This window comes from Kogia breviceps, chromosome 5, assembly GCF_026419965.1.
Source record: "Kogia breviceps isolate mKogBre1 chromosome 5, mKogBre1 haplotype 1, whole genome shotgun sequence".
In the NCBI taxonomy this organism is placed as follows: Eukaryota; Metazoa; Chordata; class Mammalia; order Artiodactyla; family Physeteridae; genus Kogia; species Kogia breviceps.
The window spans coordinates 75,529,795-75,557,489 of NC_081314.1; the positions used below are offsets into that span (position 1 = coordinate 75,529,795).

A 27,695-nucleotide genomic window follows, 5' to 3' on the forward strand; every position below is an offset into this window, starting at 1 on the left:
TACAGTGTTGTGTTAGTTTCAGGTGTACAGCAAAGTGATTCTCATATATATATATATATATATATATATATATATATATATTCCTTTTTAGATTCTTTTCCATTATAGGTTGTTACAAGATATTGAATATATAGTTCCCTGTGCTATACAGTAGGTCCTTGTTTTTTAATCTATTTTATATATAGTCATGTGTATCTGTTAATCCCAAACTCCTAATTTATCCCTCTGCACGCCCCGCCCCTTAGGTAACCATAAATTTGTTTTCTATGTCGGTGAGTCTGTTTCCATTTTGTTTTGTTTGTTTGTTTGTTTGTTTTTCCTGTAGAAAGCATCCCTTTTTATTCCTTTTATAGCAATCTAAACCACAAGAAAGGAACTTCCTAAAAGATTTATGAACACTACTTTAATGAAACAGTAACTTTTAGAAAACAAAGACAGAAAATGCAACACACATTATTTTGGTAAAAAACTGAGAAAAGAATATTAAGCCATTATTTTATTAAATAAAAACAACTTTTAGTCCCCCATACCTTGTTCCTATATCAACTAAAGATTCTTAAAATAATTTAAAGCACTTGGATGTCCTTGGAAAGTAATATTAAAATGCACAATAACATTTCTGTATTACATTTTCATAGATATGATTAGAAGGAATAGTAAATTGCATATTCTTTCATTCAAAATATGGAAATCTGAAATGCTAAAACAAAATTGACAAAATTATTATCGGTTTGTGCTGGGTTTTACCTAGTTTTAACTCAAATAGTGATTTTTATTACATACTACATACATTTGAGGGTATAAGAAATATATTTTTCTTGATTACACAGAATGCTTAATTGTAAAATGCTTAAATACAGCTCCCTAGGAACATTTCCATGTTCTTATCAATGACCATAAAGTGAATAGAAGGCATTTTTCAGATTTTTGAGTGTGAGTTTAGGGGGAAGCAGGATGGAAGGTGACTGAGATCCAGTGTTTAGGTGACGTGGCAAGGTCATCCAATTAGCAGGCTGCAGAGTTATGGATGGGACCCAGGATTTTCTTGTCTAAAAATGCTGCAGGGCTTCCCTGGTGGCGCAGTGGTTGAGAGTCTGCCTGCCAATGCAGGAGGCACGGGTTCGTGCCCTGGTTCGGGAGGATCCCACATGCCGCGGAGCGGCTGGGTCCGTGAGCCATGGCCGCTGAGCCTGCTCGTCCGGAGCCTGTGCTCCGCAATGCGAGAGGCCACAACAGTGAGAGGCCCGCGTACCGCAAAAAAAAAAAAAAAAAAAAAAAAAAAAAATGCTGCAGATTAGTGTACTCAAGAAGAAGGGGAAGAGAATCTAATTACAACTATAGAAACTTTTAATTTTTCAAAACTCAATTAGGTGTGTGTATGGTCCGTTGGTGTCGAACTTTAACACCTGCCTGTTGCCGTAAGTGCCATGTTCCACCACAACCCCCAGCTTCGGCACACTTGCTGTTAGCAGCTAATTCTTTTTTACAGAGAGTCACAAATTGGGAATAAAATTCTAACCCCTCTTCTTTTCCAGAGTTAGAGTGATACTGCATGCTTCTTCCTTTTACTCTCCCCCCCAGGGTGGCTTGAAGGATGGTAAGAATGTTGCCAGATAGATCCAATATAGAGACGTGCTTGCCATTTTCTGTTTCACTTAATTTCACATTTAACAGTGTATTAACCATTTTGGGAAGGAGCTCTTTATCAGCTCCCTTGAAAAATCACACGTAGATCACTAATCCTCTCTGGACCTCCACCCACTGGGCCGCGGCGTCCCCCTCGGCGGGGCGTACTTGCAGCTGGGCATGCAGGCACTGCTGCTGCAGGAGGGCCCGGGCCTGAGGGGGCTGGCCACTTTCAGCCACGGCTCAAGCCCGCGCGGATATCCCACAGATTCCGGCCTCCCGCCACACAAGCTAGCCCCCCAGGGCTCAGGGATGTTTCCATTTTGTAAATAAGTTCATTTGTAACATTTTTTTTAGATTCCATATACAATTGATACCGTATGATATGGAGGTTCATTTAAAAAACTAAAAATAGAGTCACCATGTGATCCAGGAATCCCACTCCTGGGCATATATCCAAAAAAGACAAAAACTCTAATTTGAAAAGATACATGCACCTGATGTTCATAGCAGTGCTGTTTATAATAGCCAAGACATGGAAGCAACCTGAGTGTCCTTTGACAGATGAATGGATAAAGAAGATGTGATATATATATATATATATAAAATAGAATATTACTCAGCCATAAAAATGAATAAAATATGGGAATTCCCTGGCGTCTAGTGGTTGGGACTCAGTGCTTTCACTGCTGAGGGCCAGGATTTGATCCCTGGTTGGGGAACTAAGATCTCGCAAGCCTCCTGGCACAGTCAAAATAATAATAATAATAATAATAATAATGCTATTTGCAGCAAAACGGATGGACCTAGAGATTCACATACTGAGTGAAGTAAGTATCCCAGCTTTTATATGTCTGAAAAAGTCTTTATTTCACCTTCACATTCAAAGTTTTTTTTCTGCTGGGCAATGAATTCCTAAGTTGGTTTTCCTTTTCAGAACTTTAAAGATGCTTCTCCACTGTCTTCTGAGTGGTGATGTTTTCAGTGTGAAATCAGTTATGATTCTACTCTTTGTTCCTTTGTACATGCTGTGTCTTTTTTCTCTAATTGCTTTTTAAATTTTCTTTTTACCACTGGTTTTAAACAGTTGGATTGGGATAGGCCTTGTACTTTCCTTCCTGTTTCTTGTGTTTGGGGGGTTGTCCACCTTCTGGTATCTGTGAGTATACAGTTTGTTTGTTTGCTTTAATTAAGTTTAGAAAAACTGCAGCCATTATTTCTTCAATATTGTGCTCCTCTTCTGTGATCCCCATTACACATGCATTAGGTCACTTGGAGCTGTCCCACAGCTTACTGATGGTCTGTTCATTTTTTTTCCTGTTCTCTTTTTATCACTTTGGCTTTCATTTTGTGTTTCTGTTGCTATGTCATCAAATTCACTGATCTTCTCTTCTGTAGTTACCTATCTTCTGTTAATCCCACACAGCGCATTTTTCATCTCAGACCCAGGGGAATGAGAACTTGGGGTGGTGGTGGAGAACCTAGGCATGCAGCTGGGGGAATCAGAGGAGGTTTCATGGAAGAGGTGGCATTTGAGATCAGCCTCAAATGATGGGGAGTGAAGGTATTTCAGAAGAAATAGATGCAGATAGAAAAAAAGAGTTCATCACTAGCTGAAGACAGCAGAAACAGAGCACAGAGATCAGGAAGGGCTCTGCTGGTGTGGGCACAATTTGAGTGGAGTATGGTAAAAGGACAGGGGATGAGCTGGAATGCAATTGAGGAGAGCCTTGAGTGTCACAGTGAGTCTTTTACATTTTTAGAGGCAAAAACATTAGACCAGATGGAAATAAAAATCCTGAGATAGAGCTCAAAACCAAACAAAATCAAACCCAGAAAATCTGTTAGAGGTGGTGTTACAGATCCTTGCTTCAAGATGTCCCTTCCTCTCCTTGGTAATCAGCTCTCATATATGAAATAACAGATTTGAGTATTGCTTCACCACTGTTTGGTATACATGATCTCTGAGGTCTCTTTCTACTCTCAACTATGCTCCATGAGTCAACTTAATTTCAGTAACACTGGGGAGTCATCAGTTGTTTTTCAACAGGAGAATGACATTCTTTTTAAGGAGATGATTATTTGAACATTTATAAACAAGTCTGGTAAGTTCTTATTATAATAACAGTTAGTGAGACTTAGAGGGAAGGTATTATACCCATAGATGAGAGTATGCAGTTTTCCCCATTCACAGAAGAAATGAGGATGAAGAGAGGACCAGAGAGAGCATGAAGAATATGTTTTTGAAGGTCTATTTTGCAATCAAGTAAATGGCAAATGATGGCTTTAGGTATTAAATACAATCCAAAACTGTTCCAATGGGGAATGCCAGCTGAGAGCTGGGATACCATATGACCCAGCTAGCTCCTTCAAGCACTGTGGTAGAGTGGTAGCAAGAATTACAGCAGACTTGGGTTCAAATTTTTACTCTGTCACTAATGAGATTCTATAACCTATATGAGTCTTGGTTTCTTCATCTATAAAATACTAAGAATAATGCCACAACTCAAAGATTTTTTGGTAAAATTTAAATGTGATTAGCAGGATGTCCCTGGTGGTACAGTGGTTAAGAATCCGCCTGCCAATGCAGGGGAAATGGGTTCAATCCCTGGTCCGGGAAGATCCCACATGCCGCAGAGCAACTAACCCCATGCACCACAACTACCGAGCCCGCGGTCTAGAGCCCGTGAGCCACAACTACTGAGCTTGCACACCACAACTACTGAAGCCCATGCACCTAGAAACCGTGCTCCACAACAGGAGAAGCCACTGCAATGAGAAGCCCATGCACCACAATGAAGAGTAGCCCCCACTCGCCTAGAGAGAAAGGCGAGAAAACTCGTGCACAGCAACAAAGATCCAAAGCAGCCAAAAATAAATAAATTAATTAAAAGAGTTTAAAAACTGTGATCAACATGTAATTAAGGATAGTTTCATCAATATCCCAGCACATTTTTTTAGTAGAAATTGACAAACTGATTCTAAAATCCACGTGGCAGTATTTCAAAGGACCTAGAAAACCAAAACAGCTGCAAAATACAATAAACCAGAACAGATTAACAATACTTGATTTCAAAACTTACTGTAAAGGTAGATTACTTAGGACACTGTGATAGTGGCATAAAGACACACAAATAGATCAGTGGAACAGAATAGAGAGTACAGAAATAAACACATGCACATATAGACACCTGATTTTTGACAAAATTTCAAATATTATTCAATAAAGAAAGGATTTTTTTCAACAAATGGTGCTGAAACAATTGGATATGCAAAAAAAATCTTCAACTCATGATAAACATAAATTATCATGAAATGGATTATGGACCTAAATGTAGAAACTGTAACTATAAAACTTCTAGAAGAAAACATAGGAGAGAAGCATTGCAAGCTCAAGTTAGGCAAACACAACTAAAGCACCATCCATAAAAGAAGAAATTGATAAATAGGACATCATCAAAATTTAAAACTTCTGTTCTATAAAAGACACTGTTAAGGGAATGAAAAGACAAGCCACAGACTCGAGAAAATATTCATGGATCTGAAAAAAGACTTGTACTCAGAAAATATGAAGTACTCTCAAAGGTCAATCATAAGGCTCAAATAACCCAATTAAAAATATGGGCGACATATTTGAATAGACATTTCACCAAAGAAGATGTAGGATGACAGATAAGCACATGAAAAGATGAGGTACAAATATACACCTATTAGAATGGCTAAAGTTGAAAACTGACCATGCCAAGTGTTGACAAGTATCTAGAGCAATTGGAACCTTCTTACACTATTGGTGGAAATGTAAAATGATACAACCACTTTGGAAAACAGTTGGCAGTTTCTTAAAAAGTTAAATATATAGCCCACCATATGATTTAGCCATCCCATTCCTAGGTGTCTACCCAAGAGAAATGAAAGCCTGTGTCTAAACAAAGATTTGTACACAGATGTTCTTAGCGGCTGTATTTCTAACAGCCAGAAACTTGATATCCCTCAAATGTCTACCAGCAGAGAAATGGATAAGCACACTCTGGTATATCCACACATGCATACAACATGGGTGAATCTCAGAATGATGATGCTAAGTGAAAGAAGCCAGATTAAAAAAAATTAAAAGAGGACATATTGTATGATGCTAGGAATTGCAAACTAATGTGATAGAAGATCTGTGGGTGTCTGGGGACAGGATGAAGGTATTATAAAGGTCGCAAGGGAACTTTTGGGCCGATGAGTATGTTCACTATTTTGATTCTGGTGATGGTTTCACATATGCAGAGACTTACCACTTGTACAGTTTAAATATGTGCAGTATATTGTATGTCAATTATACCTCAGTAAAGAAACAAAGAATATAGGCTTCTCCATTGCACAGACATGGATTCAAATCCTACATTTAAATCCTAGCTCACCACTTACAGGCTGAGGGAACTTTGGCAGGTTGCTTAACCTCTCTGAACCTCAAATTCTCATCTGCAAAATGAGAATATTCCTACCTTCCTTAAAAGATGATTATGAACATGGAATGAAACAATACAGATAAATTGCTTAACAGAATACCTGGGACGTAGTAGGTGCTGAATAAATATTAATTGTTATTATATCTTGATAGTGCATTAAACCTGTCTATCAATTTGTGATCATTTGACCTCATTTCTATATTATGCCTTTCAATAACTGTCTATGGTATGTCTATTTTTATTTTTTTAAAACAGTGCTTCCCACAGCACCTGTCATTTGGTAAATACTCAATAAAGTTTCACCCTTTTTCCACGCTTGCCTTCCCCGACTGAAATTTTTGTGTTTGGTTGTGAAGAGTCTTGGCACTCTAGATCAAGAGGGGACATCAGCTATACCAGGCAGGAAAAGCCAGCTTCTGAGAGAGACAATTCAGCTGAGTCTAGGTCTCCCGTCTTGTCCCCAAGTGGATGTGGCTGATGTTGACCCCATCTGGTGAGGCCTGGAGGTACCCTTCTCCCTGGGTTGTGACCTGGCCTACGAGGGACCTGGCACTGTGGAGGCTCAAGCTTTCCTTTTCTCCCAGGCCTCATGGAACTTTCCACGTCTACAAGTGCTGGGCCGCCAGGCAGTTTGTGAGCCTCGGCTCTCCCTCCAGGGTGGAGCAGGCTCTTTGGAGGAGGTGGCCTTATTGTCCAGGAAGATTCTTTGGCCACAAACGCCCTGCCGAAGTCTCCACAACCCTGGAACAAAACTGGGACTAGAACTTTCACAAAAGAACAAGGCTTGCTCTGTGTGGCCGCAGCAGCTGAAACTTCAGCCAGGAAGGCTGAGAAGGCAACCCCACCACTAGTTTGTTCGGGCAACAAAGACGGCCCCCTTTTGGTTAACCTTTCAGTTCCTCTGAGTTCCCTGACAAAGGGCCATGGGGGAGCTGGGAGGTGTGGTCAGGATGGGGTAGTGGCCAGGACTAGCTAGCAGGTTTCAGATGCAGTGGAAATAAAGGGAGTTTGTTTAGTTTCTCCTGGAAGATTTGCCCGTTTGCCTGGTGGCAGCTGACAGTGCCAGTTTTGAGAATCAGATCGGACCCACAAATAAGCCCCAATGGGGAGTGAGCTGAGCTCTGAAGCCCAAACCTCTTCAAAAGGAGATCTGCAAGCATTGTCTGCAGTCTGGGATCTGGTGAATTCTGGAAGGCAGGTGGCTTCCATACCCCTATGTTTACCAAACATTTTAACTTCACGCCAAGCCCATCTGTTTCATGTTATTTCTGCAAGAGGCAATGGAGGCTAAGAGTGCATTTGAGCTTTGGAGTCAGAAGAATCTTGTCCCAGTCATTCATTCAACAAATACTCAGTGAAGTAAGTCAGAAGGAGAAAAACAAATACCGTATGCTAACACATATATATGGAATCTAAGAAAAAAAAAATGTCATGAAGAGATTAGTGATAGGATGGGAATAAAACACAGACCTACTAGAGCATGGACCTGAGGATATGGGGAGGGGGAAGGGTAAGATGTGACGAAGTGAGAGAGTGGCAGGGACATATATACACTACCAAATGTAAAATAGATAGCTAGTGGGTAGCTGCCACATAGCACAGGGAGATCACCTCTGTGCTTTGTGACCACCTAGAGGGGTGGGATAGGGAGGGTGGGAGGGAGGGTGACCCAAGAGGGAAGAGATATGGGAACATATGTATATGTATAACTGATTCACTTTGTTGTAAAGGAGAAACTAACACACTATTGTAAAACAGTTATACTCCAATAAAGATGTTTAAAAAAATACTCAAAATTGCAGTGTGGGCAGGATGTGGAGGATATAATAGCAAACAGAATGCAGTCCCACCTTAAGGAGTTCATAACATAGTACTTTGGGTCCATTGGGTCTCGTTGTGTGGTTTTGGACAAGTCACTGACCTTTTTGAGCCCCAGCTCCTACATTTAATAAGTGGGATTATAACCCTTTTAAAGGATTGCGATAAAGATGAAGTGGAATTAAATGAGATGATGTATGTCATTCCCCCAAGGCCTAGCACAGAGCAGATACTCGACAAATCTGGCCACGATGGCTCTCAGTGATTGGCAGCCTTTCGGTCCAGGCTGGTCTCATGGTCCCAGGGGACCTACATCAGATGGGAAGGGCCAAGGCAAAGTCTGAAGAGAGACACCTGGAAGTTTCCCAGAGCCTTATCCATCCTGGTGGGGAGGGGGAAGGTCCAGGGGACCATGTTACTGAAAATGTAGCTCCCTCACAAAGCAGGAGTCCTAGCTTCACTAAGAGCATAAAAGTGAGTCACTCTCATTCATTCCACACACATATGTATTAGCACCTTCCATGGGCCAGATGCTGGGCACATGATATTGCTATGACACCTGTTTCAAGGAATGTATGGGCCAGTGTGGGAGACAGACAAGCCACAGACAGCTACAATGCCTTGCACGGATGGGGGTGCCCTGGGATGACAGATGACCCAGCCTTGGTGTTCTGGGGGCTGCCCCTCCCCCTGCCCCCACCAAGGCAGTGACCTGCAGAGTCTCCTTCCTGCAGTGTGGGTCTGAGTCTGCCTCTCTCCAGCATCTCCCTTCCCCATCCAATGAGCCCTGCCGCGCTGACCACACTTGGAGCTCTCAGCACCCCGCTTCATGGCTCAAAGATCCTCAAGGGTTAGGGAGCCACTAACATGCATGTGGGCCTCTACAGCCCCAGCCTTCATGTCCAAACATACCTCGCACGTCCTCTTGGCTCCCATTTCACATTCAGACCTACCCAGGTCCCTTCCCTAATGTCCTCCTGCCCCACTTCTGGCAGCAGGGTGACCATAATTTTACACATAGATTCTTTTTCTTAAAAAAAAACAGTCTTTAATTCTGTTACTTCTCAAACCCATTTCTAAGTAGTGAGAGCAATGGCTTAAGGAATAACATTTCTCAGCACAGGAAAGCTTGCTTTGCAGTCGTTTATATGATAAATGCTCTTTACAAAGTGCTCTTCACAGACCTTCTCTTCACAAACACTCAGAGAAGAAGGCAGGGTGGATGGTATTACTATTATTATGCCAGTTTTACAGATGAGGAAATAATATCAAGAGCTAATGTGACATGGCCCAGTTAAAATGCAAATTCAAGGTCTGTGAACTCACATCCCATGTTCCCCACTCCCCACCCCCACCCCCCCGTTAAATTTAAGCCCAAATGAGCTCTTTTTCATTGGGAGATTGGCGTAATGAATACATGTTGATTGAACAAATTGGCAGAAGAACCTTCCAGTCAGCACGGCTGGTATCCTGGTGAAGGCAGGGGTGGCAACCAGCCAGGCTAAGGCTGCGGGAGACTCAGCGTCACCTTCTGTCACCTGCAGTTCTGCTCAGAAATGTTGGATACCTATTACGCGGCAGGCCAGTGGTGGTAGGGCGATTTTAGGGGCACATTTCCTTGCTCCTGCTGTAAACCGGCCTACACTCGAAATGAACCCTCTTTGCAGCCATATAAAAGGCCAGAGACGCCAGCGGCCTGCTTTCAGCATTCTCCAGGGACTGGCGGTTTTTTCCAGCTGGAGCCCGGGCTGCTTGTGTCTGGAGTGGACGCCCCTGTTGCCGGGAGCGCCACCCACTCCTCCAGAGGAGCCCATCTGGCTGGGTGCGGCCGGAAGGAGCAGCTGGAGAGAGACCTGCAGTGAGGAGAGGGAAGTCGCTCTGAGTGCCAGAGTGACGGTCCTCACAGGCAGGCAGTCAGGGGACAAAGCCCTGGAAGGAGATATTGAGATTTAATTGTGCAAACCCACGTGGCTGATGGGAAGGACACGGGAGGCGCTCTCGGGGGCTTCTTTTTCCTTTCTTCCCTTTCTTTCCTCTTTCTCACTTTTTTCCCCTGACTGATGGAATAAAAAGAAACGATGCGTCTGTCTGTCGTGGCCTGGGGACCTTCTTAGGGGTTATTTGAAAAAAGATAAAACTCCCAAACAAAACACAGTTGTATTAGCACAAAAGTCCAACGCCACGGTTGAAGTCTCCCTTTCCATTCCCAGGGACGGGTTTCCCAGATGAACCCCCAGCTCATCCGTGCAGACAATGGGGTCCCCAGGGAGCTACACGTGATCAGAGCAGTGAGCGAGGGGCCAGGCCGGTCAGTGGGAGGGGAGACTCTCCTGCCTGCCAGCAGGGTCTCTGTGACCTGCCCCCCCAGCCCTGTGAACAGGGCATATGAGTTTCCTACTTTCAGTCTGTGTCTCCTGTGTTCAAACGTGATCTCGAATGCCCAAAGATCAAGGCACGGGGCGCGTCCTGACGTGGCTTTCTGTTTGCATGTCTTGTCTGTATCCCTCATGAGACTGCAGCCTGTCACCCAGCGCAGGGCCCACGCTGAGGGTACTGGACACATTTTGCTGAACAGATGTGTATGCTTACCTATGCCTCTTCTCATGTATTTTTAAAAGTTTATGAAGATCCTAATTTACCTTCATAAATTAGGAGTTTGGAATTAACAGATACACACCGCTGTGTATAAAATAGATAAAAAGCAAGGACCTACTGTACAGCACAGGGAACTATACTCAGTATCTTATAATTGCCTATAATGGAAAAGAATCTGAAAAATTATATATCTGAATCACTTTGTCATACACTTGTAACTAACACAACATTGTAAATTATACTTCAATTTAAAAAAAAAGGAGGGGGGGAGTTTATGAAGATCCTTTACAAAAAAACAAAAAAACATAAAAGATATTCCTCAGATGCTGGACTCTGGGAAACCGTGAAACCTGGCACCAGAGCCTAACATGGGAGCTTTCAGACCTGGAGGAATCTATGGGGGTGCTCCAGGCAAAGCCTTGGCTGAATTAAAGGAAAGAGGTAAGAACTCTTACCTACATTATTATATTAAATAACCATGTAACCGGATGTAGCTGAATTTGGGGCTGTCACAGATAAACAGAATATTTTCTTATTTTTGATGCTGAGAACCCCTGGTAAGCAGTGGCCTCTCTCTGTGATAAAATCTGGTGTGTGTCCACCTGGAGCTACTGCGTCTGGGAATGGACATAGCCTTTCAGAAGTGAAGCTGTGGGGTTTCCAGAATCATAGGAGAGCAGAACTGGAGAGACTGGAAAGTTCCTTCTGTCCGTCATTCTGCAGATGCAGAAACGAAGGCCCCGAGAGAAACCCTACTTAGAAGGAAGATGGATTGGAATCCTCTCCTGCACCTTCTCAGCCCAGGAGGAGTTTACCTGGGGGAGCTTCCAGCTCCCACCTCAGACTCTTAGGTTGTCCAGTGTGCTGATATTTTAAGTTAGGAAGTTTAGCCTGCTGGGCAGGTACTTTGCCAGTTCTCAGGCTGGCCCAGGACTTTCAGCCACTTGAGAAACGCTCCAGAGGAGACACAAGTCCCATTTGGGGTCCGCATCAGCCACAGTGTAAGATGGCACCCTCAGGGGTTCCTCCTTACCCAGGGTTCCTTGGTGCTGGTTGAGGCCACATCCCCACATGGCCTCTGGTCGACCTTGGGCAGTGGGCACCCTCCAGAGCAATGCCAGTGTGGAGACTGCAGAGTAGAGTCCCAGCTAGCAGGGAGGGGATGCCCACATCAGCCTCACCTCGCTTTCCTAGATGCTGAGGGCCTGAGCCCGGGGGGCCAGGTGTAAGCATGGGGACTGCCTGGGGGCTGGTGTTCCCTTTCTCTCTCTCTCTCTCTCTCTCTATTATAAATGATGTTGCAGAGTGAGGCTGCCATGGCGATGGCGGTCCATGACTTTGCCTCCTTCATCTGCCAGCTTCCCTGCCCTTCTTCAAAGTACAGCTTAAGGGCTCTAAAGCTCTTGTGTGGCCTCGGGGTGGGCAGTGCCAGCCCAGAGCAGACCTGACCATCTGTATCCTCTTCTTCAGTTGCATCATGGAGCCTCATTAGCCTGCTTCTGTTAAGCCTTGAGCAGAGTGACCGTTCACAGCCATCAGGAGGACCTTGGCTTTACTCTCAATCAGACCATGAGAACCAGCCTGGAGAATCTGGGGCTTTCACAGGATGAACAAGCCCCATGTTCATATTTGCTGCTGCTCCCAGGGCTTCCAATAGTTTTCTGTTCTGTCACACTTTGCTTTTACTTTTCTTCTCCTAAAAGAAGACTTCTCTTCCCCATGGTAGCGGAAGATGGTAGATTGAAGAGGGCAGAGGAACTGGTTTAGGAACAAAGACAGGAGGAAAGGATGAAGCTGCAAAGGGGCCAGTGGGACCAGAAAGAACATGCAATGAGGAGCTGGGAGAGCCGGGTGTCAGCCTACCTCTGCACTTAGGTGAGTCTTCCATGTCTTTGCCTCACTGTCCTCATTAGTAAAATGGGGATCAAATAGACCTCCTCTATGGGTTGATAGTAAAACTGAATACAATAATGAATATGATGGAGGTTTGCATACTCACATGGCCCAGGTCTGCAAACTTCCACTGACCCACAGAAACTTCTCTTGGCAGAGCGAAGCTAGCGGACAAGGTAAGCATTCTGGTTACATAATACTATTCCAAGCCTCCGCAGGTGTTGTGGGTGCAGAGAGGAAATCTGATTCCCCCTCGTGGTTGGGTAGGGAACAGGTGCAGTGGGCGGGGCAGGGCGGGGCCATCACCCCAGGATAAGAGGAGGCCCTCAGTGGGACTCTTGTTGGAGTGTCCTGAAAGGGAAGATGACTTGCGATTGCCCTGATGTGCGTGCATTAAGTTTTGCATGAGAGATGTTTGGCCAACTCTTGGGAGTTTGGGGAATTTTTAAAATGACAGATCCAAGAATTCCCATCAATTCTGGATCCCGAGCTTCATTTCAAAAATGACCTAAACCACCCCTTGTGGCCAGTGAGTTTCCTTTGGTCAAGCTCTGGGACTGACCCTCTCTGAGACTGGATTAGCAGGTAGATAGGAGATTTAATCAGCAGAACCTCTGCATCTAAACTCTCTTCCATTACCTACCAGCCTGCCCTGCTGCCTAAAACCATGGAGGGGCGGGGCAATCACACAGAGGGAGGGGCCAATATCTGTCATCAGTCACTGAGCTGTCTCAGGGCTGAGCAGGGCAAATCCTATTTTTTTAAACACATATTGCTCTGCAGCTTGATCTTTTTCATTGAATATATCTTGGGTATCTTTCATTCTAGTATAGTAGGCTTCCTACAGGCACATTTTAATTGCTGCGTAGAGAAGGAGGGGCCATCCAATAATCAGAGCTGTCCAGTAACAGTAGAAGAGCCTTGGAAAGTAATGAGCTTCCCGTCATTAGAAGTGGTTAAGTGGATACGAGCCACGCATTAGTCATAGTGAGGATTCCTGCACTAGGTTCAGGGATAAGAATAAGCATTTGACACTTACTGAACAATTGCTGTGTCCTAAACACCATTCTAAATACAGTTGACTCTTGAACAATCATCTGTGTATAATTTATAGTCTGACCTCTGCATACACAGTTCCTCTACATCTGCAGATTCAACCAACCATGGACTGTGTAGTACTGTAGTATTTACTATTGAAAAATATCCACCTATAAGTGGACCCTTGCAGCTTAAACCTGCAGTTGTTCAAGGGTCAACCATACTTTTTGTGAGTTCTCTCATGTAACATTCACAGAGCTCTACGAAGTAGGTAACATTATTATTCCCATTAGTACAGATGAGAACATGGAGGCCCGGGGAAATTAAGAAACATGCCCAAGGTCACAGAGCTGATAGGTGGCAGAGTCCAGACTCACACATGGGCAGGATGCCTCCAGAGGCCAGGGTCTCAATCTTATTTCATAACACCTACCTTTATAGGATATCTCCACGCAAGCACCCTTCTATCTCTGGGGTTCAATGAATTCCCAGTTTGCCAAGGAATGGCGCCATTGGTGTTCTTGTGAAGTTGGACCTAACTAGCTGGTACCTTCCCTTGTTCAGCTAGGCGGTAAGGCCAACAAGAGATGCATGTCTTTGAGGAATGAGAGACCGCCCCTCGAGAAAGGAGACAGTAGGAATATCTACCCTGTTGCATGATTGGCCTAGGAGGTGCAGGGGCCATCATGGTGTGTCCTCCAGTTGGCATCCAGGGTCCAGTCCTGGGGCAACAGAGGTTCCCCCCAGGGCTTTTGCAGTCCTGTGGGTGCTACATCGGCCGGCCCTTGGGCATTTTAACCTGGCACTCCATCTGGTTTGTGTGCGCAAGGCTTAGCTTCAGGCGTGCAAAGAGATGAAACCAGGTCCTGGCACATCTTGACTTGGCAGCTGAGTGGAAGTCAGCAGGTCCCAGAACTCCTGGCCCTCTGAGGACTGGCTCTTCTGTGGCCAGAATACCTAGCTCTGCGGGGACCCATGCCTGCTGATCGGATTTCCTCACAAGGGCTCCTAGGTGCCTTTTAAAGAAAGAGTAGGAACAGTAGAAAACGTTCCCAGACACAGACTCTTCAAGCTACCATTTACTGAGCACCTACTATAACCCAAGCTACCATTTACTGAGCACCTACTATAACCCAAGCCTTTGGCAAAATTCAATTTCAACTGTTGCTTCTGGTGCTGTCTCTACACATAGTAGGAAAAATGGATGGAGCACATGTGTCAGGCACTGGGCTGCACAGGAAATTGAGGGCAGTGGTTAGAAGTGAGCTGGTCCTGGCTTTTCCACTTCCTGACTGTGTGACCTTGGGCAACTTATTGAACCTTTCTGTGCTGTGTTTTTTTTCATCTATGAAATGAGGATAAGAATAGTACGTTGTTCCATATAGGTATTGAGATAAGATAAAAGATATATGAGAGACTGATACACTAGATATTGAGATAAGACATATAAAACACTTAACATAGTATCTAGCCCTTAATAAACATCATCTTTATTATTATTATTAGCATCTCACTTTTTTTTTTTTTTTTTTTGGCTGTGCCACGGTGGCATGCAGGATCTTAGTTCCCAGATCAGGGATTGAACACATGCCCACTGCAGTGGAAGCAATGGAGTCTTAACCACTGGACCACCAGGGAAGTTCCAGCATCTCACTTGTTGTTAGCAATAATTTATTAGGTCAGTGTTGTTATTATCTCCATTTTATACATGAAAAAAGTGAGGCACAGAGAGGTCCAGTAAACTGCCCCAAATTAGATAGCTCATGCATGGCAGAGCCAGAATTTAAACTCAGGTTTAAATTTCTGGCTCCAAAACACTCCCTCTTACCTGTCAACTGAAAGGTTAACATGAACTTTTAGGAGTGTTCCTTAAATTGCTTATAGTCATTGACGTTACACGGAAATGTCAGCAATTCCCACTTATAGGCTCTTCATCTGGAGAAATTGCTTAAACTGGTCAAAAGGTCAATGGCCTTCCACAAGGAGTTTAAGTAGTAAATCTTCCAAAGAAAAAGCAGTGGCAGTTGTGAATTGAAAGGTAATATAGTTTGTTGGAGAGACCCCTAGGCTGGGTCAAGAGATCCAAGGTCCCTTTTTGATCTGCCACTAATTTGCCACATGTACTGTATTGGCCTTCTCTGGGGTCATTTTCCTTATTTGTACAGTGAGGGTTGAGTCTCAGTGCCCTTCAAGGGGCCTTCTGATTCAAAGAACTTTTATATTCATTCATGCAACAAATTTTATTGAGCACCTACTATGTCAGGAACCATTTTAGGAGCTGGAAGCACAATAGCAAACAGCACTATGAGTGTGGGCCTATGCCTTCCCAGGGCTTGGAGGGAGACAGAGGGAAGCAGACAATGGTCGCAAAGTGGTGGATGCCCTGAAAGCACAGGGCTGTGGCACCCACGGGAGGGCTCCGAGTCCAGCTTGAGGGGCCAGGTGAGTTATCCTAGAAGAGGAGGTGTTCAGGTTGACACCCCAAAGATCCAGTAGGAGCTACATGGTGCAGTGAGGGGGAGAGGTTTCTGAAAGACACGTTTGTAGAAGTGAGTGAAGTGTAGGGTGGCTGGGTCACAGAGGGTGAGGGGAGAGAAGGTGACCAGAGAGGGGTCTGGACAGGCAGCAAGGCCCTGATATCGTGCCAGACTTTGGTCACCTGGTAAAGCATTCTGATTTTTATCTTTAAATCATTCATGAGCATCCCAAAAGTTCTGGGCCAACTTGTAATTCAGAAAGATCACTCGGACTCCATGGTGGAGACTCAGAGGAGGTAAGAACGGAAATGGACAGACTTGAAAGTAGCTACTGCATCAGACTCTACAGCAGAGATGCTCGCCCAGCTGCAGAGGGCGGGCCATGGGGAAGAACAAGACGGGAGGGAGTTTAGAAGGTGGAATGGGCAGAACTTGGTTTCTGGTGGCTCAGTGTGTAGCAAGAATGGAGGAAGGAATCAAGTAGCAGAGTGGCAGCACAACTGTGTGAAGGGCATTGGGCCGTGGTTGGGTGCTGACCTCCATCTGGGCCACACCCGGGGCTCTGAGCTGGGCCTTCTGCTCTTCTTTGCTCTCAGCACAGCCTCTCTGGATGAGCACGCACCCCTCTAGGCTCACAGCTCCAGCCCAGACCTCTTGTGCAGGTCCCGAGCTCCAGATCCATCCATCGAGTCGCCAAGTGGTCATTCCTTCTTGGCCGTCGCTGAGCACCAGACACCAAGGTGTCAAGCCAGAGCCATTCATCTCTCCCACCCTCAGCTTCCTCTCTTCCTTTTGGGACCCACATTTCGGCAGAGGGCCCCACCCTCCATCCGGCCCACTTTCAAACACAGGCTGTCCACAGCCACGGGGAGCAGTGTGTGCCTGCAGAACCACGGTGCATCTTTGAAACCTTGGGCCTGGCTTAGCAGGTGGCAGTGAGGGGCAGTGGGGAGAGAGCAATTATCGGCCTTCAAGACTCCACCTGCGCTGTTGGCAGCAATGTTTCTTTCCTGGGTGTCAATACGAACCCAGGGTCATTTTTCAGCATTTGCCCATGGCTATAATTGCATAAGGCTGAGTGGCTCTCCAGAGAATCCCCGAAGTCCTCCATTCTCTCTGCCTGGACAGTGCTCTATAGACATGCCCCAGGCCATGGATCATGTTTTTCACATAACCTGTTAATTACTAAATAAAACAACCCAGCTTTCAACCTGATTAGCCCAGATTAATGGCCAGCAGGGGCTTTCACGCGCCTGCAAAATTTATCACTGAAAAGAACTGTGTCTTTAATGATTTAGCTACCTGGCCTAGCAGGGCCGGCTCAGGGCTGCCGGCCCCCTAGAGGAGTTAATTGCTGTTCTTCCTTTCTGACCTGGAAAGGCCCAGGTGACAGTTCCCATTAGCCAGGCTTGGCCTGCTTGATGACAGAGGATGACAGGAAGCCCTTCCCTCCTACTTTGTTCAAAAGATATATCGAGGTCAAATGTCCCCCAGATGGAACAGGTTGAGTCAACCTGTAAATTTATATGCTTTTTTTCCCCTTCCCCAGCTCCTGCCTTTTCTTTCTTTCTTCCTCATTATGTTGAAAGAGTGAATGCTTTTTAATTGTTAAATTTCACCAAGAATTCTAGGACCTTTCACAGAAACAAGAAAAAATTGTATATCCCCTATTTCCTTTTCTCTACATTTTGCATGATTTGGCCCTATTGTGGAGGAGATAGAGTGAAAAAATTTCTCTAATCATTTATCATTGAAAGATCCTTTGATTAATAGGCTATTCAAATATCAAAAGTGATCACCAGCATCTGACCCAATTCTTGTGTTTTCCAGACAAGGGCACTGAGTCACAAGGTCAGGGAAGTGAGCTATCCAAGGTAACACGGAGAGTTAGTGGTAGCACTGAGGATCGCTAGGGCATCCCAACAAGCAACACGGCCAACTCCTTGTTTATGAATCATAGAGATACCACCACTTACTGAACACCTATTCTGTTCCAGACATCATTTTATTTAATAGTCACAACAACCTGTGAGATGGAAACTATCCCAGTTTTTGAGGTGAGGAGACAGAGCCCTCATTTTGTGCTAGGGTGGTGCTGTCCAGTAGAACTTTCTACAGTGATGGAAATGTTCTATGTCTGTGCCATCCCATTGAATGGCCACTAGTCACATGTGGCTATTGAGTGAATGAATTAGGGCAACAGTGATTGAATTTTCAGATTGTTCATTGCTGTTAAATAGAAATACTATGTATGTTGATACAGTGTATGGTGATTTTTGTATGTTGATCCTATGTCCTGTAATCTTGCTGAACTCATTAGTTCTAATAGTTCTCTTTTTTTAGTTAATAGAATTTATTTTTTAGAGCAGTTTTAAGTTTACAGAAAAATTGGGTAGAAAGTACAGAGCATTCTCATTTACCCCCTTGTGACCCTTTCGCACCTTGCACAGTTTCCCCTATTAAAGTCTAACATCAGATGGGGTCTGTTACAATTAATCAATAATGATACACTATTGTTAGCTAAAGTCCTTATTTAGGGTTCACTCTTTGTGATGCCAGTGCTATGTATTTTGAAAAGTGCATAACATCACCTATCCATCATTAAAGTATCATACAGAATAGTTTCACTGTCCTAAAAATTACCTGAGCTCCACTTATTCATACCTCCTTCCCTCCTGCAAATACCTGATTTTTTTTAACTGTCTTCAAAGTTTTGCCTTTTCCAGAAAGTCAGATATTTGGAATCATACTATATTTAGCATTTTTAAACTGGCTTTTTCCGCTTAGCAATACCTACTGAAGATTCCATCATGTCTTTTCACAGCTTGACAGCTCGCTCTTTTTTATCAGTAAATAACATTCCCTTGCACACAGAAAATTGGAGATACAACAGTTTGTTTATGCATTCACCTATTGAAGGACATCTTGGTTGCTTCCAAGTTTTCACAATTATAAATAGGGCTACTATAAACATTAGTGTGCAGGTTTTTGTGTGAACATAAAATTTTGTTTATTTATTTTCAAATCTTTTAAAAACATTTTACTGGAGTATAGTTGACTTTAATGTTGTGCCTGTTTAGGGTGTACAGCAAAGTGATTCAGTTACACATATACATATATTCATTCTTTTTGAGATTCTTTTCCCATAGATTATTATAGAATATTGAGTAGAGTTCCCTGTGCTATCCACTAGGTCCTTGTTGGTTACTTATTTTATGTAGACTAGTGTGTGTATGTTAATCCCAAGCTTTTAATTTATCTGTCCCCACACATTTCTGCTTTGGTAACTATAAATTTGTTTGTAAATAAAATTTTAGCTTATTTGGCTAAATACCGAGGAGTGTGATTGCTGGATTGTATAGTAAAATTATGTTTAGCTTTGTAAGAAACTGCCAAACTATCTTCCAAAGTACCTGTACCATTTTGCATTCCCACCAGTAATAAATAAGAGTTCCTGTTGCTCCACATCCTCACCAACATTCGCTGTTGTCAGTATTTTCAGTTTTCACCATCTGAGTAGATATGAGATGGTATCTCACTGTTGTTTCAATTTGTAATTACCTAATGACATATGGTGTTGTGTATCTTACCATATGCTTATTTGCTGTCTGTGTATCTTATGTGGTGAGCTGACTGTTAAGACCTTTGCTCATTTTTCTTTTTTTTTTACTTTTTATTTATTTATATTAAAAATTTTCTTTTTCATATTAGTTATCCATTTTATACACATCAGTGTATACATGTCAATCCCAATCTCCCAATTCATCACACCACCACCACCACCCCTGCTGTTTTCCCTGCTTGGTGTCCATACATTTCTTCTCTACTTCTGTGTCTCAATTTCTGCTCTGCAAACGGGTTCATCTGTACCATTTTCTAGGTTCCACATATATGTGTTAATATACGATATTTGCTTTTCTCTTTCTGACTTCACTCTGTATGACAGTCTCTAGATCCAACCACGTCTCTACAAATGACCAAATTTCGTTCCTTTTATGGCTGAGTAATATTCCATTGTATATATGTACCACATCTTCTTTATCCATTCATCTTTCGATGGGCATTTAGGTTGCTTCCATGACCTGGCTATTGTAAATAGTGCTGCAATGAACATTGGGGTGCATGTGTCTTTTTTTTTTTTTTTTTTTTTTGTGGTATGCAGGCCTCTCACTGCTGTGGCCTCTCCCGTTGCGGAGCACAGGCTCTGGACGTGCAGGCTTAGCAGCCATGGCTCACAGGCCTAGCTGCTCCGTGGCATGTGGGATCTTCCCAGACCAGGGCACGAACCTGTGTCCCCTGCATCAACAGGCAGACTCTCAAACACTGCGCCACCAGGGAAGCCCGCATGTGTCTTTCTGAATTATGGTTTTCTCTGGGTATATGCCCAGTAGTGGGATTGCTGGGACATATGGTAATTCTATTTTTAGTTCTTTAATGAACTTCCATACTGTTCTCCATAGTAGCTGTATCAATTTACATTCCCATCAACAAGAGGGTTCCCTTTTCTCCACACTCGCTCCAGAATTTGTTGTTTGTAGATTTTCTGATGATGCTCATTCTAACTGGTGTTACGTGATACCTCATTGTACTTTTGATTTGCATTTCTCTAATAATTAGTGATGTTGAGCAGCTTTTCATGTGCTTCTTGGCCATCTGTATGTCTTCTTTGGAGAAATGTCTATTTAGGTCTTCTGCCTAAGAAATGGCAGAAGACCTAAATAGAGCTAAATGTCTACTTAGGTCTTTTTGGATTGGGTTGTTTGTTTTTTTAATATTGAGCTGCATGAGCTCTTTATATATTTTGGAGATTAATCCTTTGTCCATTGATTCATTTGCAAATATTTTTTCCCATTCTGAGAGTTGTCTTTTCATCTTGTTTATGGTTTCCTTTGCTGTGCAAAAGTTTTAGGTTTCATTAGGTCCCATTTGTTTATTTTTGTTTTTATTTCCATTACTCTAGGAGGTGGATCAAGAAATTTCTTGCTGTGATTTATGTCAAAGTGTGTTCTTCCTATGTTTTCCTCTAAGAGTTTTATAGTGCCCGGTCTTACATTAAAGTCTCTAATCCACTGTGATTTTATTTTTGTGTATGGTGTTAGGGAGTGTTGTAATTTCATTCTTTTACATGTAGCTGTCCAGTTTTCCCAACACCACTTATTGAAGAGACCGTCTTTTCTCCATTGTATATCCTTGCTTCCTTTGTCATAGATTAGTTGACCATAGGTGCGTGGGTTTATCTCTGGGCTTTCTATCCTGTTCCATTGATCTATATTTCTGTTTTTGTACTAGGACCATATTGTCTTGATTACTATAGCTTTGTAGTATAGTCTGAAGTCAGGGAGTCTGATTCCTCCAGCTCCATTTTTGTCCCTCACTGCTGCGTTGGCTATTCAGGGTCTTTTGTGTCTCTATACAAATTTTAAAATTTTTTGTTCTAGTTCTGTAAAAAATGCCATTGGTAATTTGATAGAGATTGCATTGAATCTGTAGATTGCTTTGGGTAGTATAGTCATTTTCACAATATTGATTCTTCCAATACAAGATCATGGTATATCTCTTCATCTGTTTGTGTCATCTTTAATTTCTTTCTTCAGTGTCTTATAGTTTTCTGCATACAGGTCTTTTGTCTCCCTAGGTAAGTTTATTCCTAGGTATTTTATTCTTTTTGTTGCAATGGTAAATGGGGGTGTTTCCTTAATTTCTCTGTCAGGTTGTTCATCATTAGTGTATAGGAATGCAAAAGATTTCTGTACATTAATCTTGTATCCTGCAACTTTACCAGATTCATTGATTAGCTCTAGTAGTTTTCCGGTGGCATCTTTAGGATTCTCTATGTATAATATCATGTCATCTGCAAACAGTGACAGCTTTACTTCTTCTTTTCCGATTTGGATTCCTTTTATTTCTTTTTCTTCTCTGATTGCTGTGGCTAGAACTTCCAAAACTATGTTGAATAATAGTGGTGAGAGTGGACATCCTTGTCTTCTTCCTGATCTTAGAAGAAATGCTTTCAGTTTTTCACCATTGAGAATGATGTTTGCTGTGGGTTTGTCATATATGGCCTTTATTATGTTGAGGTAGGTTCCCTCTATGCCCACTTTCTGGAGACTTTTTATCATAAATGGGTGTTGAATTTTGTCAAAAGCTTTTTCTGCATCTATTGAGATGATCATATGGTTTTTATTCTTCAGTTTGTTAATATGGTGTATCACATTGATTGATTTGCGTATTTTGAAGAATCCTTGCATCCCTGGGATAAATTCCACTTGATCATGGTGTATGATCCTTTTAATGTGTTGTTGGATTCTGTTTGCTAGTATTTTGTTGAGGAGTTTTGCATTTATATTCATCAGTGGTATTGGTCTGTAATTTTCTTTTTTTGTATTATCTTTGTCTGGTTTTGGTATCAAGGTGATGGTGGCCTCATAGAATGAGTTTGGGAGTTTTCTGTCCTCTGCAATTTTTTTGAAGAGTCTGAGAAAGATGGGTGTTATCTCTTCTCTAAATGTTTGATAAAATTCACCTGGGAAGCCATCTGGTCCTGGACTTTTGTTTGCTGGAAGATTTTTAATCACAGTTTCAATTTCATTACTTGTGATTTGTCTGTTCATATTTTATCTTTCTTCCTGGTTCAGTCTTGGAAGGTTATACCTTTCTAAGAATTTTTCCACTTCTTCCAGGTTGTCCATTTTATTGGCACAGAGTTGCTTGTAGTAGTCTCTTAGGATGCTTTGTATTTTTGCAGTGTCTGTTGTAACTTCTCCTTTTTCATTTCTAATTTTATTGATTTGAGTCCTCTCCCTCTTTTTGTTGATGAGTCTGGCTAATGAGTTATCAATTTTGTTTATATTCTTAAAGAACCAGCATTTAATTTTATTGATCTTTGCTATTTTTTTCTTTGTTTCTATTTAATTTATTTCTGTTCTGATCTTTATGATTTCTTTCCTTCTGCTAACTTTGGGTTTTGTTTGTTCTTCTTTCTCTAGTTCCTTTAGGTGTAATGTTAGATTGTTTATTTGAGATTTTTCTCGTTTCTTGAGGTAGGATTGTATTGCTATAAACTTCCCTCTTAGAACTGCTTTTCCTGCATCCTATTTGTTTTGGATTATCATTTTTCATTGTCATTTGTCTCTAGGTATTTTTTGATTTCCTCTTTGACTTCTTAGTGATCTCTAGGTTATTTAGTAGTGTTTTGTTTAGCCTCCATATGTTTGTGTTTTTTATGTTTTTTTTCCCTGTAATTGATTTCTAATCTCATAGTGTTGCAGTCAGAAAAGATGCTTGATATGATTTCAATTTTCTTAAATTTACCAAGGATTGATTTGTGACCCAAGATGTGATCTATCCTGGAGAATGTTCTGTGTGCACTTGAGAAGAAAGTGTAATCTGCTGTTTTTGGATGGAATGTCCTATAAATATCCATTAAATCTATCTGGTCTATTGTGTCATTTAAAGCTTGTGTTTCCTTATTAATTTCCTGTTTGGATGATGTGTCCATTGGTGTAAGTGAGGTGTTAAAGTCCCCCACTATTGTGTTACTGTTGATTTCCTCTTTTATAGCTGTTAGCATTTGCCTTATGTATTGAGGTGCTCCTATGTTGGGTGCATATATATTTATAATTGTTATATTTTCTTCTTGGATTGATCCCTTGATCGTATGTAGTGTCTTTCTTTGTCTCTTGTAACATTCTTTATTTTAAAGTCTATTTTATCTGATAAGAGTATTGCTACTCCAGCTTTCTTTTGATTTCCATTTGCATGCAATATCTTTTTCCATCCCCTCACTTTCAGTCTGTATGTGTCCCTAGGTCTGAAGTGGGTCACTTGTAGACAGCATATATATGAGTCTTGTTTTTGTATCCATTCAGCAAGCCTGTGTGTTTTGGTTGGAGCATTTAATCCATTCATGTTTAAGGTAATTATCAATATGTATGTTCCTATTACCTTTTTCTTAATTGTTTTGGGTTTGTTTTTGTAGGTCCTTTTCTTCTCTTGTGTTCTCCACTTAGAGATGTTCCTTTAGCAGTTGTTGTACAGCTGGTTTGGTGGTGCTGAATTCTCTTAGCTTTTGCTTGTCTGTAAAGCTTTGGATTTCTCCATTGAATCTGAATCAGATCCTTGCTGGGTAGAGTAATCTTGGTTATAGGTTCTTCCCTTTCATCACCTTAAGTATTTCATGCCACTTCCTTCTGACTTGTAGAGTTTCTGCTCAGAAATCAGCTGTTAACCTTATGGGAGTTCCCTTGTATGTTATTTGTCATTTTGCCCTTTCTGCTTTCAATAATTTTTCTTTTTCTTTTTTTTTTTGTGTCAATTTTATTACTATGTGTCTCAGCATGTTTCTTCTTGGGTTTATCCTGTATGGGACTCTCTGCCCTTCCTGGACTTGGGTGTCTATTTCCTTTCCCATGTTAGAGAAGTTTTCAACTATAATCCTTCAAATATTCTCTCTGTCTTCTCCTTCTGGGACCCCTATCGTGCCAATGTTGTTGCATTAAATGTTGTCCCAGAGGTCTCTTAGGCTGTCTTCATTTCTTTTCATTCTTTTTTCTGTTCTGCAGCAGTGAATGTGAATTCCACCATTCTGTCTTCCAGGTCACTTATCTGTTCTTCTGCCTCAGTTATTCTGCTATTGATTTCTTCTAGTGTATTTTTCATTTCAGTTATTGTATTGTTCATCTCTATTTGCTTGTTCTTTAATTCTTCTAGATCTTTGTTAATCATTTCTTGCATCTTCTCGATCTTTGCCTCCATTCTTTTTCTGAGGTCCTGGATCATCTTCACTATCACTATTCTGAATTCTTTTTCTGGAAGGTTGCCTATCTCCACTTCATTTAGTTGTTTTTCTGGGGTTTTATCTTGTTCCTTCATCTGGTACATAGCCCTCTGCCTTTTCATCTTGTCTCTTTCTGTGAATGTGGTTTTTGTTCCACAGGCTGCAGGATTGTAGTTCTTCTTGCTTCTGCTGTCTGCCCTCTGGTGTCTTTTGCCCATTTTGTAAATTGGGTTGTTTCTTTTCTTATTGTTGAGTTTTCAGAATTCTTTCTATATTTTGGATAGCAGTCCTTTAACAGATATGTCTTTTGCAATTATTTTCTTCCAGTCTGTGGCTGGGAGTCTTGACAGAGTCCTTTACAAAGCAGAAATTTTAAATTTTAGTGAAGTTCAGAATATCAATTGTTTGTTTCATGGACTGTGCCTTTGTTTTTTCTAGAAAGTCTTTGCCGAACTCAAGGTCATCTAGAATTCTGTTATGTTATCTTCTAGGAGTTTTATAGTTTTGCCTTTTACTTTTAAGTCTCTGATCCATTTTGAGTTAATTTTTATGAGGAATGTAAAGTCTGTGTCTAGATTCTGGTTGTTTTTTTTTTTTTTTTTTTTTGCGGTAAGCGGGCCTCTCACTGCTGTGGGCTCTCCTGTCGTGGAGCACAGGCTCCGGACGCGCAGGCTCAGTGGCCATGGCTCACGGGCCCAGCCGCTCCGAGGCATGCGGGATCCTCCTGGACTGGGGCATGAACCCGTGTCCCCTGCATCGGCAAGCAGACTCTCAACCACTGCGCCACCAGGGAAGCCCTGTTTTGTTCTTTTTCTTACATAATATTTTAGTTGGGTTTACAGTTCTTGGTTGGCAATTGTTTTCTTTTAGCACTGTTTTTCTGTTGATTCAAAAAAAATGTACTCTGCATATTCCATTAGATCTATCTTCCAGTTCACTAATTTTTTCTTCAGTGTGCCTAATTTCATGTTTAATGTCCTCCTACTTTTTTCTCATCCATTTAGTTTTTAATTATAAAAATTATATTTTCTTGTGTTTAGAATTCTATTTGGTCTTCTTCCACAAATGCCTGGGCCTTTTTTAGAGTACAGTCGACCCTCAGTATCTGCAGGGGATTTGTTTCAGCTCCGGCTGCAGATGCTAAAATCTGTAGATGTTCAAGTCCCCTGATCAGCCCTCAGTATTTGTGTATTCTGCATCCCACTGTGAAAATCTGGTGATTTTCCTTACTTTCAGGTCAGCTTAGTTCTGAATCTAAAAGTGTGCCTGTTATATTTTATACAGAATATCTATATGTCCTATTTCAGGAGGAATTTTCAAGCTCTCTAGCTATTTGCCACAAGTGCCATAGCACGAATGGCTTTCTAAAAGTAGTCACATTTTCACTCATTGTAAAATATCACCTTTTCTTTGAAAAAATGCGTTTTGTGTGTATGGAAAATATCTACTAGGCAACATACTACTGGCATACTACCTATCACCAAAAAGGGCAGCAAATTTGGAATAATTTGTCTTTTTGTAAGAGAAAAAAATGTGCCTCATTTTTAAGTTCCTTGCCATGAGATAACCTGTGGGGTCTTTATTGTTACCATCAGCTATTTAAAATAATTACTAAATTCATCTAATTGTGCACATATGAACTGCAACTCCTTGTAATAAGTCTAGAGGGATAGAACAAATGAAGGTTTTTCTGTCTACCTGTCCAAGTTATGTGTATCTCAGTGACATATCTTGGATGAGGACATCATTAATATTAATAAAACTTAAATTCTATAGGTTATAATCAAATAAAAATATATAGAAGTACTAATAATTTATTTCCCTCCTCCCAGTCGCTAATCTCACCTTCTCTCTGAGGTACAGGTAGCAGCCCCCACATGGAAAACATTTTTGATTGTCACAGTTGGGGGAAGGTACTTCTGGCATCTAGTGGGTGGAGGGCAGGAATTCTGCTAAACACCCTGCAATGCACAGGATAGCCTCTGACAACAAAGAATTATTTGTCAAAAATGTGAAAAGTGCTCAGGTTGAGAAACACTGAATTAAAGACAAATTCCTCAGAGTGGCAATTCCAGTGTTTTAATTTAATTCCACACTGCTAGCCTTCACAGTCCTCTGATCCCAATACACTGGGTAATATATGTTTCTCTCAACCAAATAATCCATATGTTGTTCATTTCTGAACTTCCACAGTTTTTAACACAGTTCATGGGGTTTGGTGTGTGAATTGTTTTCCAGCTGTAGTATTTCTAATTTAGTCTCTACCTCAGAACTACATGGTTTACCAGGTTTAAGAGAAAGGCTCTTTTCCTAATGCTTTGCTTCAGGCAATTATTCTGGTAACACTGTTATTCTAAACCATAGAGACTTGTAAGTACTTACTTTTCCTGTGAAAGTAAACTTGGGGTGACTACAATGCAATAGTGATATCTTGTATGGCCACAGGGTTCTGGTTCCTGTGGGATCAGAGGTGGGATGAGATCACATTGGGTTCCTTGGGTGAGGGGGTGAGGGGTACAAGAATGGAATAAACATGATAGAGTGTATGTATTAGGGGCAGATTTTAAAAGTTCCATATTTGGGCTGGAGGGCATATGAGGTTCAGATGGCATATGTGAACCTCAGGTTAGCTTGGATGAGCTGGTAAGCAGGATCCAGGGCAGACAGGTAAGGCAGGAGGCCAAAGAGCAGGAGAAATGGAATACAGACTCTAAACCATTCATTAAAGAAGGCTTGGAGAAACGTGTGCTAGACATTAGCGGGGGAATTCTTCACCTGTTTCTGTTCAAACATGATACACACCTGGCTCAGTCAAAGAGTGAGAGGTCATGGATGGAGTAAAATAAACCATTGCAGTGAGGCGTGCCCCGGACTCCACTGACCTGGGGACCAGGCAGCGTGTTCATCCCCTTTCTCCCCTTGTGACCTCATCCAGGCCTGAGCCCACCCTGCCTCCAGATGCTGCCTGGCCCACTGGTGACTTTCCACTTCACAGAATGTCCAGATCGGAAGGCCCTT

At 42.0% G+C, this 27,695-nt stretch overlaps 1 pseudogene; it reads right to left on the reverse strand.

Moving 5' to 3' along the window:
- Positions 1-1,355: 1,355 nt before the first annotated feature.
- Positions 1,356-8,194, reverse strand: LOC131756838 (D-aminoacyl-tRNA deacylase 2 pseudogene; annotated as a pseudogene).
- Positions 8,195-27,695: the final 19,501 nt, after the last annotated feature.